The sequence below is a fragment of the Acomys russatus genome, chromosome 9 (assembly GCF_903995435.1).
Source record: "Acomys russatus chromosome 9, mAcoRus1.1, whole genome shotgun sequence".
In the NCBI taxonomy this organism is placed as follows: Eukaryota; Metazoa; Chordata; class Mammalia; order Rodentia; family Muridae; genus Acomys; species Acomys russatus.
The window spans coordinates 61,124,957-61,137,648 of NC_067145.1; the positions used below are offsets into that span (position 1 = coordinate 61,124,957).

General features: G+C 39.9%; 1 pseudogene; it reads left to right on the forward strand.

The window, feature by feature from the left end:
* The first annotated feature begins 10,112 nt into the window (after nucleotides 1-10,112).
* On the forward strand, nucleotides 10,113-11,206 carry LOC127194037 (POU domain, class 5, transcription factor 1-like; annotated as a pseudogene).
* Nucleotides 11,207-12,692: the final 1,486 nt, after the last annotated feature.

The following is a 12,692-nucleotide window of genomic DNA, read 5'->3' on the forward strand; positions in this document are numbered from 1 at the left end:
GTGGACCCTGGAAAGGGAACTCAGGTCCTCTGCAAGAGCATCAAGTGGACTCTGGAAAGGGAACTCAGGTCCTCTGCAAGAGCATCAAGTATTTTAAACTGCTGAACCATCTCTCTAGATCCTTTTTTCCCCTAATATAAGTTTTTGAAGCCTTCCTTAGTGTTTCTCTGGCCTTCATTAAAATCTGTAGTAATCTTCATTTTTACATCTCACATTTTAATGAACTCATGTCCTCTCTCTCTCTCTCTCTCTCTCTCTCTCTCTCTCTCTCTCTCTCTCTCTCTCTCTCTCTCTTTTCTTTTGACATGTTTAGCAATCTTGCATTTTCCCCAGAGAATCAACTCTCTGTTTGATTGACATTATATACTGTTCTTTTAGTCTCCTTTGCATTAATTTCTCTCCTGGTCATTATTCCTTGTTATAATCTACACTTGATTTTGCCTTGGTTTATTGTTCTATGAAATTGAAGTCCACTTTTTAGTTATTTATTTGAGCTCTTTTTGATTTTTTAAAATATAAACACTCATAGCCATGAGATCCTCTTAGAACTAGATTATCTGCATCACAAATGAAAGTTCAACTTTCATTAATATTTTATCCTAAGAATTTCTTAATTTCTGTGTTGATTTCTTCAAAATCCCACTGGTCTTTCAAGAATGTATTGTTCAGTCTCTATGCATTTGTGTTGCTTCTTACTAGCAACTTCTAGTTTTATTATATATGACTTGACAATATACAAGTGATTAGTTTGATTCTTTCATATTTAGTAAGCTTTGATTACTGATCTAAAATGATATCTGTTTTAGATAAGGTTCCAGTAGGCTTTTTAAAATAACACGGATCCTGTATCTATTGGGCAGAATTATCAGTAGATGTCTGCTAAGACCATTTGATCTAGGGTGTAGATTAAGTTTAATATTTCTTCAGTGACATTTAGTTTGGATGGCCTATCTAGAGATGGTAGTGGAGTTCTGAAATCACCCACTATTATTCAATAAAGACTTTTCTGACCTTTTATGTCCCTCAGTGTTTGCTTTATGAAATTGGAACTGCAAATATATGGTGTGAATATATTTGCAACTACTATTCTTTTTAATTATTGTTCCCTTTTAAAACACATAGTTACCTTCTTTATTTCTTATAACTTAGTTTTAATGTTCATTTTATCATATATCAGTATGACTATTGGCGGCTTATCAGTTTTCACTAATTTGATAGTTTTTTTATTCTTTTGACTCTCAGTCTATGGGTGTCTTTGCTAGTAAAGTGGGTTTCTTGGAGACAATAGATGGCTGAATCTTTTTTTCAATCAGCACAGCCAATTCTTGTTCTATTCATTGCTGAGTTTAGTCCACTTACATTTAATGTTATTATATAACACTCTTATTAAAATCTGTTCATCAATTGTTACAATTGCACTTTGCTTTTCTACATGGTTGGACTGCTTGTTCTTTACTTTCTCCTCTCCTAGAATTAGGTGGTGTTTTTATTAGACATGATGGAGTCCTCCATAGATAACCTTTCTTCATCTCATCTGCTCGTGAGACTTATTATTTCCTTGCTCTTATGATTGAATTGAGATTTTCTTATTCCTCTCCTTTAATTAGTAACCCTTTAAGTATATTCTGTAGTTCTGGTTTGTGATTTATGAGCTGATGTACCTTTTGATTATTTCAAGTGCTCTTTATTTCTCTATCAATTTTAAAAGGTATTTTTGAGAAAAAAAAAGATAATTTTGATAGATTTAGCAGTCATTTATTTTCAGAGACTGAAATGTACCATCCCATGCTTTCCTGGACTTTACAGTTCTTAGAAAAATTTGATGGTATTCAGATTCATTGCCTTCCGAAGTAAGTTGGCATTTTTCTCTTGGAACTTTTTTTTATTAATTTATTCATATTACATCTCGATTGTTAGCCCTTCCTCTGTTTCCTCCCATTCTTCCCTCCTTCCCATTTCTCCCCTTCTCCCCTCCCCTATGTCTGTGACTGAGGGAGACCTCCTCCCCCTATATATGTTCTCAGAATATCAAGTCTCTTCTTGGTAACTAGCTATCCTTCCTCTGAGTGCCACCAGGTCTCCCCATCCGGGGGACACAGTCAGAAAAGGGGCACCAGAGTTCGTGTGAGAGTCAGATCTCACTCTCCACTCAACGGTGGAGAATATCATGTTCGTCAGCTAGGTTCTGGTAGGGGTTCGAAGCTTACTGCCTATATTCTACTTGGCTGGTGCCTTAGTTTGAGGAGGACCCCCGGACCCAGATCTGCCTGTCATAAAGTTCTTCTTGTAGGTTTCCAGGACCCTGTGGGTCCTACTATTTCCTCTTTCTTCTATGCTACTCTTGCCTAAAGTCTCAATCGGATATCCTCTCCTCTGACCCACTTTTTTGGTAAGTAAAGATTTTCATGGTACGTATCCCTTGGACTAGTGTTTTGATATAAGTGAGTATATACCGTTTGTCTCTTTTTGCTTCTGGGTGAACTCACTCATTATGATAATTTCTAGATCAATCCATTTGTCCACAAATTTCGAAAATCCCTCATTTTTAATAGCTGAGTAGTATTCCATCCTGTAAATATACCACAGTTTCTTAGTCCATTCTTCTACTGAGGGACACTTAGGCTGTTTCCATGTTCTGGCTATTATGTATAGAGCAGCTATGAACACGGTTGAGCATATGTCCCTGTTATGTGGTAGGGCATTTTCTGGGTATATTCCAAGGAGTGGGATGGCTGGGTCTTGAGGAAGCCTTATTCCCATTTTTCTGAGAAAGCGCCAGATAGCTTTCCAAAGTGGTTGTACTAGTTTGCATTCCCACCAGCAATGAAGGAGTGTTCCTCTCTCTCCATATCCTCGCCAACATGTGGTGTCATTTGAGTTTTTGATCTTTTTCTCTTGGAACTTTTAATATTATTTCTTTGTTTTGTATCTTTTACAAGCTAATTATAACATGTCATGGGGGGACTCAATTCTAATCATCTATTTTTTGATGTTCTACATGTCTCTTGTGCTTGAGTGTTGATTTTTTCCTTTGGACTTGGGAAATTTTCCTCTATGATTATATTGAATAGATTCTCAATACTTAGGGCTTACCTCAGCTGTTTCTTCTACTTTACAGGTCCTTCAATGTTATCTCCAGATTGTCTCCCAGAGTTTGTTGTGTTCATATCTTGGTCCTTATTCCTGTTTGAGTGTTGTTGGTTTTTTTTTTTTTTTTTCAACTTTGTGTTCAAGCCTTGCTTAACTCACATTTTACTTTTTACTTCACTGAGTTCACCTTTTAAATTTCTATTCATTTTGTCCAAATTTTGTTATTGAATTTTCTTCCATGTTGCTGATATTCCTGTTCATTTTGCTGAGTAGTTCTCTAGGTCTCTCTGCTCCCTTGTCCTTCTTCTCCGCACCCTTGATTCAGTCATGTGTCATCTAACCATCCATGTTTATCTGGGACTTTGCTTATTTCAGTTTCTTTGAGTCCAGCAGTTGAGAAGTTATGACCTTTGAGAAAAATCACATGCCCTGGCTTTTTCGGTTTTGTGTGTTTTTGTGTTTCAACCTTCATATCTGTTTAGATACTTCTTGTTTTAGAGGATCTTTTTTGTTGGTTTGGTTTTTTGGTTTTGTTTGGTTCTTTGGTTTTTGGAGGATTTGTTGTAGTTTGTTGTTGTTAGTTTTTTAGCAACCAACTTTTGCAGGGTCAATCCACAGTACCTCTCAGAAAGGAACAAACAAATGGCTTTCAGAAGTAACTTCTGCTCCCGTGCCTCACAGGGAGCTGTACAGCTCAATTTGTGTTTGCCTTACTTCTTTCAGCTAAGTTATTTGTTGTTTCATTTTACATAGTATTTGAATCCTTTTAGTTTAGTTTAGTTTTGTTTTGTTTTGTTTTTTTAGTCTCTGAGTCTTCCTCACCACCTTTCCCTCAGTAGAATTGAGACTGTTTTTGGTTTTGGTTTTTGTTTTTCTTAATTTGACTTTCTCTTTCAGTGGCTCACGCACAGACAACTTCTTACCCAGAAGACCTGCTGGGATAGGGGTAGGACAGACCCCTTCCAGGAATAGGCCTGCTTCCAGTCCTCTGTAAGAGAAATTAGATCCACCATAGCTGTGCCAAGTCTACCCTTGTCCTTCCCATAGAACCTCACTAAATAATGTATCACTTTGGGCTGGGACTATAACTCAGTGGTAAAGTACGGATCTCATATGCATGATGCCCTTGGTTCAGTTGCCAGGATCACTCAGTAAAAAAAGTGGGGAAGGCTATATCTTTTTCTTTTTTTACTTTTTTATTATTATATTTCTTTTTAACATATATATTTATAGTATTATAAATAAAATAAACTACATAAAGCAGGAAAAATTACAAAGCACTCAGGAATTGTAGAAATGTGACATTCATAGTGATTTGGCTATTTGTATTTGACAAACATGAAGTATATCTTTTTAAAATAAGGTAATACATTTGGAACATTTTTGCCAGTGAAAAGTAGACATTATTATTTGAAGATGTGTATGTTAATATAACACATAAGATGAAAAAAATCATGAGATACCTAATATTAAAAGGGTGGTTGTTATTGATCCTGAAAAGCAGAGGCAAATACATACTACATGGAGCAACTCCAAGATGGTCATAGGAAGGAAGAGGAGACCAGAAAGACTCTTTATAATGGTTTCATGGGTATGGGTAGACAAGGCAGGTTAGGCTGGTTCAGACTTGGTCTATATGCATAATATTAACAGGCTAAAATGCATAGGAGCTGCCCATAGAACTCTAGTAATAGCCCTGGGGTACTTGGGTAACACTTGTTTATTAATCAGTGCTATACCTGAGCATGTCATCAGATGGAGAATGTGGCTGGGGTGTAGAATCTGGGTTAGTTGGTAGTTAAAATATGTGCACATCAAAGGATGCCTCTTAATGAAAGGTTGTGCTGATGAGGAACCAGGAAACCAAGGCTATGTAACTCACGTACATTAGTGGGTGGTCCAGAGCAAGGTGTGCCTAGCATATAAACATAGGTCAGGATACAAAACATCCTGTTTGCAAGACTAAAATCATCATCCACTGAGCATAATTGATTTAACACTTGTTATGGATTACAGGAAAAATGTCAAGGATACAGTCACTGTTTCTCACTGACTGATAAATCATATTTCACCATTAATAGCTCTGGGTATTGAGTTCCTATTGAAATAGCAGAATTATGCCCTCTTTTGAAACATGAAGTAGAGCCTCCAGCTGGTGCACTGCCATTTCTACCTTCAACCCTAATAAAGAGGCTGATGCATAAAGAAGCTGATTTACAAACACACGAGAGGAAGCTAACAAGTGCCTGAAATAGATGTTGACTGTAAGTGAAATAAACTGTAACTACAACATTGAGCCCATAACCCTGGTAGTAAAATAAAATGAAGTGGAGAAAGCCATGCTGTAATAACAATTTAATATTCACCAGATTGTAAAGTGAATCTAGGAGGAATCATTGCACATGCAAGGAGAAAATTACCACCCAATATAATCTGCTACGAGACATATTCATGGCCACCAAGAGCTCCAAAATCTGAATAGTAATTTTCCTTAAAATGATGGCTGAGCATGGGTAAAATTTAACTCCTTTACCCACATCCTCCAGAGCAGAATAAAAAAGGTCTGGTGATGAGAATATATGGTATGTGCTACTTATATGGCATATGGAAGAAGAATGAGGGAGTTTCACCAATAGATCATTGAATAGTTCCATGTTGGAAAGGCACAGCTCAAAAACTCAGAAGGCCCGGGTACCGAACAAAGGCTTCACTCTAGATAGACGTTCAGTCTTTTAAAGTATTATTCTTTTCATGGGCTAAAATAGTAGAGATATTCCAATTCTCAGAGAGGTAGGTAGATTCAAAGGTTATTAAGCATCCTTCCAATTACTTGATTCAGAAAGACAGATGAATACTATTTATGAAATAAATGTTTAATGTTTGAAAACAAGAATAAAAAGCAGACATTTGTAGCTCATATTCATAGCAGCATTATTTCCAGTGGTCTCAAGGGAAAAACACCTGGGGTCCATCAACACATTAAAAGTTTTTTTTAAAAAGCATAATGTGTCTTTATAAAAGAGTTATCCAATGTAAAAGGCAAGGATACTCTAGAGTGTGTTACTTTGGTGATGTTACACTAAGTGAAATAAGGCAGCCATGATATTAAAAGTATTGCACATGTACAAATATGTATAATATACTTAGAGTAGTCAAACTTTCACAGAAAGGAAGTAAAGTGGGCTGATCATGGTTTATAGGGAGTAAAATGCTCAGTAGTAGTTGCCAGTTGATATAGAGACTGAGTTCAGAATAATTGAAAAAATACACCCCAGATATGGATGAGGATAATGGCTGGACAAAAGTGTGACTGTACTTGCATCATGTTACTAAATGGTGACTCAAATAATCTTATGTTGTGTCTATTTTACTGCTCTGAGAAACCCTCCAAATCTCATTTTCTGGGAAGATAGCAATGAGCAGATGCATCCTGAGATAACAGCTGGACTTCTCTTCATGGTGATATTTATTGGCCAGACTTGGGCATGTCTCCTTGTTCTGGAAGCAGAGACCAGGCATCATGATGGCCAGGCTGTTGAGAATAGAAATAGATTCTCTGCTTTTAGCACTGCTTTTTATAAATTGAGAACATTGACATATTTATGCAAAAAAAAATCCCAGAATTTTCTTCTTGTGTTCTCTAAGAAGAATCAATTTACAAAGAATACTTCATAATCTGTAGCACCACCACCCCCCAATCCCTTTAGTTTTCTATAATCCAATTAAGGAATGACATAAAAAGAAAATATAATAGATCAACCTAGATTTGTTATTTTACTATTCATTGCCTACTAACTCTCCAAAAGTATTATTACTTACATAAGTTTAATTTTATTTTCTATAATACACAGTAGCTATCAAGCCTGCTCAAGAAAAACCCTACCTACTTGATGCTCTATTGTACTAAGGCTCAGTGGGAACTACACCCTCCCAACAGGATTGACGCTTCACATAGCTACTTGTATGTCAGTCTAGTTTTGCTTCTTAAGCACAGTGTCATCCCTTTAAAACAAATTATATACAATCCTTGGATATTCGGGAATTATACTCTGGTTGCTAAAATTGTTATGAGCATGACTGATATTTTGCTATCAACACTCCATTAAATCCCATTAGCATTCCACTATATAGAGAAATATAGGTACTGTAAGAACAAACACCTCAGCTGAATAGTGTTTTGTTTGATTAGTTTTGTGTTTGGTTGTTTTGTATTGTATTTCTTTCCTTCTGGCTATGATACAAGAGAAGCTGGGAAAAATAAGTCATAACTATCTTGTTCGTGGATTGTGGGACTTTTCCCTTGTTAGATGTGTGTCTGAAATATAATCATCAAAATTTATATAAATGTGTATACATAAAAACGTGTATAACCCATGCATCCTTCATTAATATTGCCTTTCTATTTTCTTCTTGTTTTAAAAAAAATGAGAACCAAGCATTTCCTTACATTCTTTTTTTTCCCATACATTCTTTAAAGCATCATGGTTCTCAGCCATGTGTCCATGCTGAGTGGAAGCATTATCCTGAATACCTGCCAGAGGACAATGGGTACGGTTAAAAGTGGGCAGTGGCCCTTTTCTGCCTCTGTCATAAATTCCCAAACCATGGCAGTTCTAAACCACAAAGGGAAAACGAACCACAGACCTAACCAGCCAAAGCCCTGTGGTAACACAATAGACCCAGCAGCTGTGGAAGTCTAACACTACCCTGTGTTTCTTACAGTCAGACCTTAGTGCTGTGGGGGTTAAAGTTATAAGACCAGACAGTGGTTTCTTTAAGAACAGGGACTGGCTTACAGGTACATGGTTTCATACACACTTGCCTCGTGAAACTTCTTAAAAAGAAAAAACACTCCTCCAGACACGTTAGCAACCAAATTTCTTACTTCCTTGTGATGGCTAATTTAATGGCAGCTTGACACAAGCCAGAATCATTTTGGAAGAGGTAGCCTCAAGTGAGAAAATATCCTCCCCACAGAATGAGTGGAGCATGTAATGCATTATTTGATTGGTGAGGGAGGGCTCAGTTTACTACAGGGGATACCACCTCTAGACACTAGACGAGTGGTCCTGGATTTGATATCTCTCTCTCTCTCTCTCTCTCTCTCTCTCTCTCTCTCTCTCTCTCTCTCTCTCTCTCTCTCTCTTTCTCTCTCTCTCTCTCTCTCTCACACACACACACACACACACACACACACACACACACACACACACACTAGGCTGAGCAAGGGTTTGAAGTTTACTGCATGTATTGTCCTTGGCTGGTGCCATAGTTTGAGCGGAACCCCTGGGCCCAAATCTGCCTATCATAATGTTCTACTTGTAGGTTTCTAGGACCCTCTGGATCCTTCTACTTTGCTATTCTCCCATGCTTCTCTCACCCAGTCACATTGATACTACACCTCACAAAGACTCAACAAAGAAAGAGAATTTCAGACCAATTTCTCTTATGAACATCGATGCAAAAAATAGTAAATAAAATACTTGCAAAATGAATACAAGAACACATCAAAGATATCATTCATCATGACCAAGTAGGCTTCGTTCCAGGCATGCGGGATGGTTTAATATACGGAAATCCATCAATGTAATCCACCATATAAACAAACTGAAAATAAAAAACTACATGATCATCTCCTTAGATGCAGAGAAAGCATTTGATAAAATCCAACACCCATTCATGTTTAAAGTTTTAGAGAGATCGGGGATACAAGGCACTTTCCTCAACATAATAAAGGCTATATACAGCAAGCCAATAGCCAAATTCCTACTATTTTTAAAATTACTCTAATTTAAGATATTCTGTTATAGCAGCATAAATGGGCAAAAATCTAAACACACACACACACACACACACACACACACACACACACACACACACTACCTGACATTTCTGTTGCAATTCCTGCTCTCAGTGCTGTGGTGAGGATTCCAAGGCAAGCAATACGAGACGCAGAGTTTAAGGAACTCACAGCCCTCCATGTCACTGCTCTTGCGCTACCTGCATCTTTCCAGAATTTCCAGAAATAACCCTTAAGGATCTCCACCAACTACAACATAACTGATCTTTCAAAATGGGCCTACATTGCATCCTTTTTATTCTGTCTTCTCTGAGGCAGTTATCATATTTACCTTCAGTCTGTATCTATATTATTGATAATTTGTCATTCTGTTTTGTATTAAAATTGTCAGTAGCTTATTTTCTCCTTATAATTACAAACTCCTTGAGACAGAGGTTCATTTAATTCATCATAGGTAACCCCCCCCCAAAATGAGCCTTGCACTGTTCACTCACTCACTCACTCATTCATGTGTGTGGAGGATTTACAACATTTTATGCGCTCAAGCACCAGAAACAAAAGTGATGTGTTTTTTTTAATGATCACATGTTATGATTTACAGCTCATAGAGCAATAGCTGAAGCTAGAAACAAGAGCTGCTCATATTTTCTATTGAATCAATGTTTTCCCCCGTATTTCTCACATACAGTATTGTCTTACCTCCTTTTCCTGCACACTCAGTCATGGAAAAGAGAGCAAAGAATCCTTGCTGCTACTCAACATCCTTTCTCCATTTACACCTCCAGGATCCCAGCCAGGGCTGTGGCCAGTCCTTCCCACCTCTGTGAATTCAGTCTAAGAAACGCTTTATAGGAATGCCCAAAGGCCAAACCCCAGGAAGATCCTAGATTCTGTCAAGGTGACAATTAACTCTAACCAGGACACCTCTACCTGTTAAGCTATGCGTAAAACGAGGAAGTGAGATGGACTGGAGTTGTTTAAGGGCTCCTCACTTCTCTGGAGCAGGACCGGGATGGCAAGTAAAATGTGAGAGCTGTTTCAAGGGAAATAGCCAATCAAAGGCAGCAGGCACCAATGAGATTCTATGGGTGAAGACGGAAAAGCAAAGAGATGGGGTGTTTTTGTACAAAATAAATTCCTATAGGTGTAACGAGTACTGCTTTTAAGGCATTGAAGATGAGCCTATGCGAGAGAGGTGAAGCGGTCCCTAGGTGAGCCCTCCTTCTGTCAGGGCCCTGGCTTGGGGTGCACGCCTTCCCCATGGCCGGACACCTGACTTCAGACATCGCCTTCTCACCCCCACTAGGTAGAGGTGATGAGTTAGGAGGGTTGGAGCCAGCATGGGTGGACCCTAGAACCTGGCTAAACTTTGCAGGGCCTCCAGGTGGGCTGAGGATCAGACCAGGTGTTGGACCAGGCCCGGAGGTGTTGGGGATCACCGCATATCCCCCGCCATATGAGTTTTATGGAGGGACGGCATACTGTGGACCTCAGGCTGGACTAGGCCTAGTGCCCCAAGTTGGCGTGGAGACTTGGAAGACTGAGGGCCAGGCAGGAGCAGGAGTGGAAAGCAACTCAGAGGAGGCCTCCCCTGGCCCTGAACTGTCTAGCCCAGCACTACGAAGTTGGAGAAAGAGGAACCAAGTCCTGAGGAGTCCGAGGGCATGAAATCCTTGCAGAAGGAACTAGAGCAGTTTGCCAAGCTGCTGAAGCAGAAGAGAATCACCTTGGCATACATCCAGGCTGACGTGGGCCTCACCCTGGGCTTTCTCTTTGGAAAGGTGTTCAGCCAGATAACCATCTACCGCTTTGAGGCCCTGCAGCTCGGCTTCAGGAACATGTCTAAGCTGTGGCCCCTGCTGGAGAAGTGGTGGGAGGAAGCCGACCGTAACGAGAACCTTCCAGAGATAATGCGGAGACTCTGGTGCAGGCCCGCAAGAGAAAGCGGACGAGCACTGAGAACCATGTGAGAGGGAGCCTGAAGAACATGTTTCTGCAATGCCCAGAGCCCACCCTGCAGCAGATCAGTATCACCGCCAAGCAGATTGGGATGGAGAAAGACAAGGTCCGAGTATGTTTCTGCAACCTGCGCCAGAAGTACCAACGATCAAGCATTGACTACTCCCAATGAGAAGAGTATGAGGCTGCGGGGTCTCTTTTCCCGGGAGGATCTCTGTCCCTGGGGCCCCATTTGGTGCCCCAGTCTATGGGAGGCCCCATTTCACCACGCTCTACTGTTCGACCCCTTTTCCCGAGGGTGAGGTCTTTGCCTCTGTTCCTGTCACTACTCTAGGCTCTCCCATGAGCTCAAACTGAGGCACCGTCCCTGCCTGGGTATGAGGTGAGCCTAGGCAAGGGAACGGAGGTAGACAAAGAGAACCTGGCAGCCACCACAGCTTTAGGATTAAGGTCATTTACCGAGGAGGGACTGAAAGCACAAAAGGGGTCGGGGGGCGGGGGGAGATGAAGTTCAATGATGCTGTTGATGGTGAGTAACTCATCATTTTGTTCCTAAATAAAAAGAAATTTAGCCAGGCATAGTGGTGCATCCTTGTAATCCTTGGGAGGCAGAGGCAGGTGGATCGCTGTGAGTTCAAGGCCAGCCTGGTCTACAAGTGAGTCCAGGATAGCCAAGGCTACACAGAGAAAGCCTGTCTTGAAAAAACCAGAGAGAGAGAGAGAGAGAGAGAGAGAGAGAGAGAGAGAAAGAGAGAGAGAATTTTTAATTTTAAAAAAGGTAAGCCTATACATTATATTTGAAGAGAGATCAAGTACCAAACTAAAGCATTACTGAGTCTTTGGAATTCAGGTAACAATAATATTAACCTTTTTTAAAAATCTAGTTTTGCTCTGTCTCCAAAAATGTCAATGGTCTTAATTGGCTCTTGGCATTTCTAAGCCTCTTCAAAGATCTCTTCAATAAATGCCTGACTGACGATCAGAAGTCTGTCCATGAGTGGATACAGCATCAGGAGAGCAACAGCCGCTTCTCCCCGTCACATCCCTGGTACCCTCAAACTTCAGCACGTAGACTGGTTTGAAAGACTGCGGATGCAAGGAGGGCTCCTTCACTAACCAAGAGATGTCTTCGCCATTCTCTCTCAGCCAGCACAACCCCACATCTTGACCTCCTTATACATTTATACACCCCAATATAGACCTTTCCCTGCTATGTTCTCCCCTGTCCAAATGATGCTCATCATGCAGGTGAGGATTGGGCAGCCCAAACTCACACAAGTCAAGAGACCAATTAAAGCCCGCCAGCGTATGTGGCTCTGGGTGCCTGGGAGAAGCTGGCTTACCCACACTTCTCTCTAGAGTGCTTTTCAATGCCTCTCCTTCCTTACCAAGCACAGCGTCTTCAGGGGTGCGCCATATGTATTGCAGAGCTGATCTTGACCTTTCTTCTTCCTCCCTTCCTCTTTGTCCTTCCCCATAAGACCTAGGAATGACAATGGTAGATAGAATACTGACAGTTTCACGGAGGTCTATGACTGAAACAAAAACTGATTGTAAACAATGAAGTTACGGTGTAAGGTAGTTCTTCAACCTGTTTAATATAACTAAAATTAACATATTAATCAAATTTCAAAAAGCCAGTGCTTCCTTTTCCCTTGCCAACAGTTTACTTCCAGCAAATGCTCTGACGTGCATCTCTCAAGAGAAGTGAAACAACAAAATGTAATGTTTAAAATGTGTGTGCCTGGTAGTGGAACCTACTGATTTCTTTAAAAGCAGTCGCAACATTTCTTTTTTTTTTTAATTATTATTAATTTATTCTTGTTACATCTCAATGGTTATC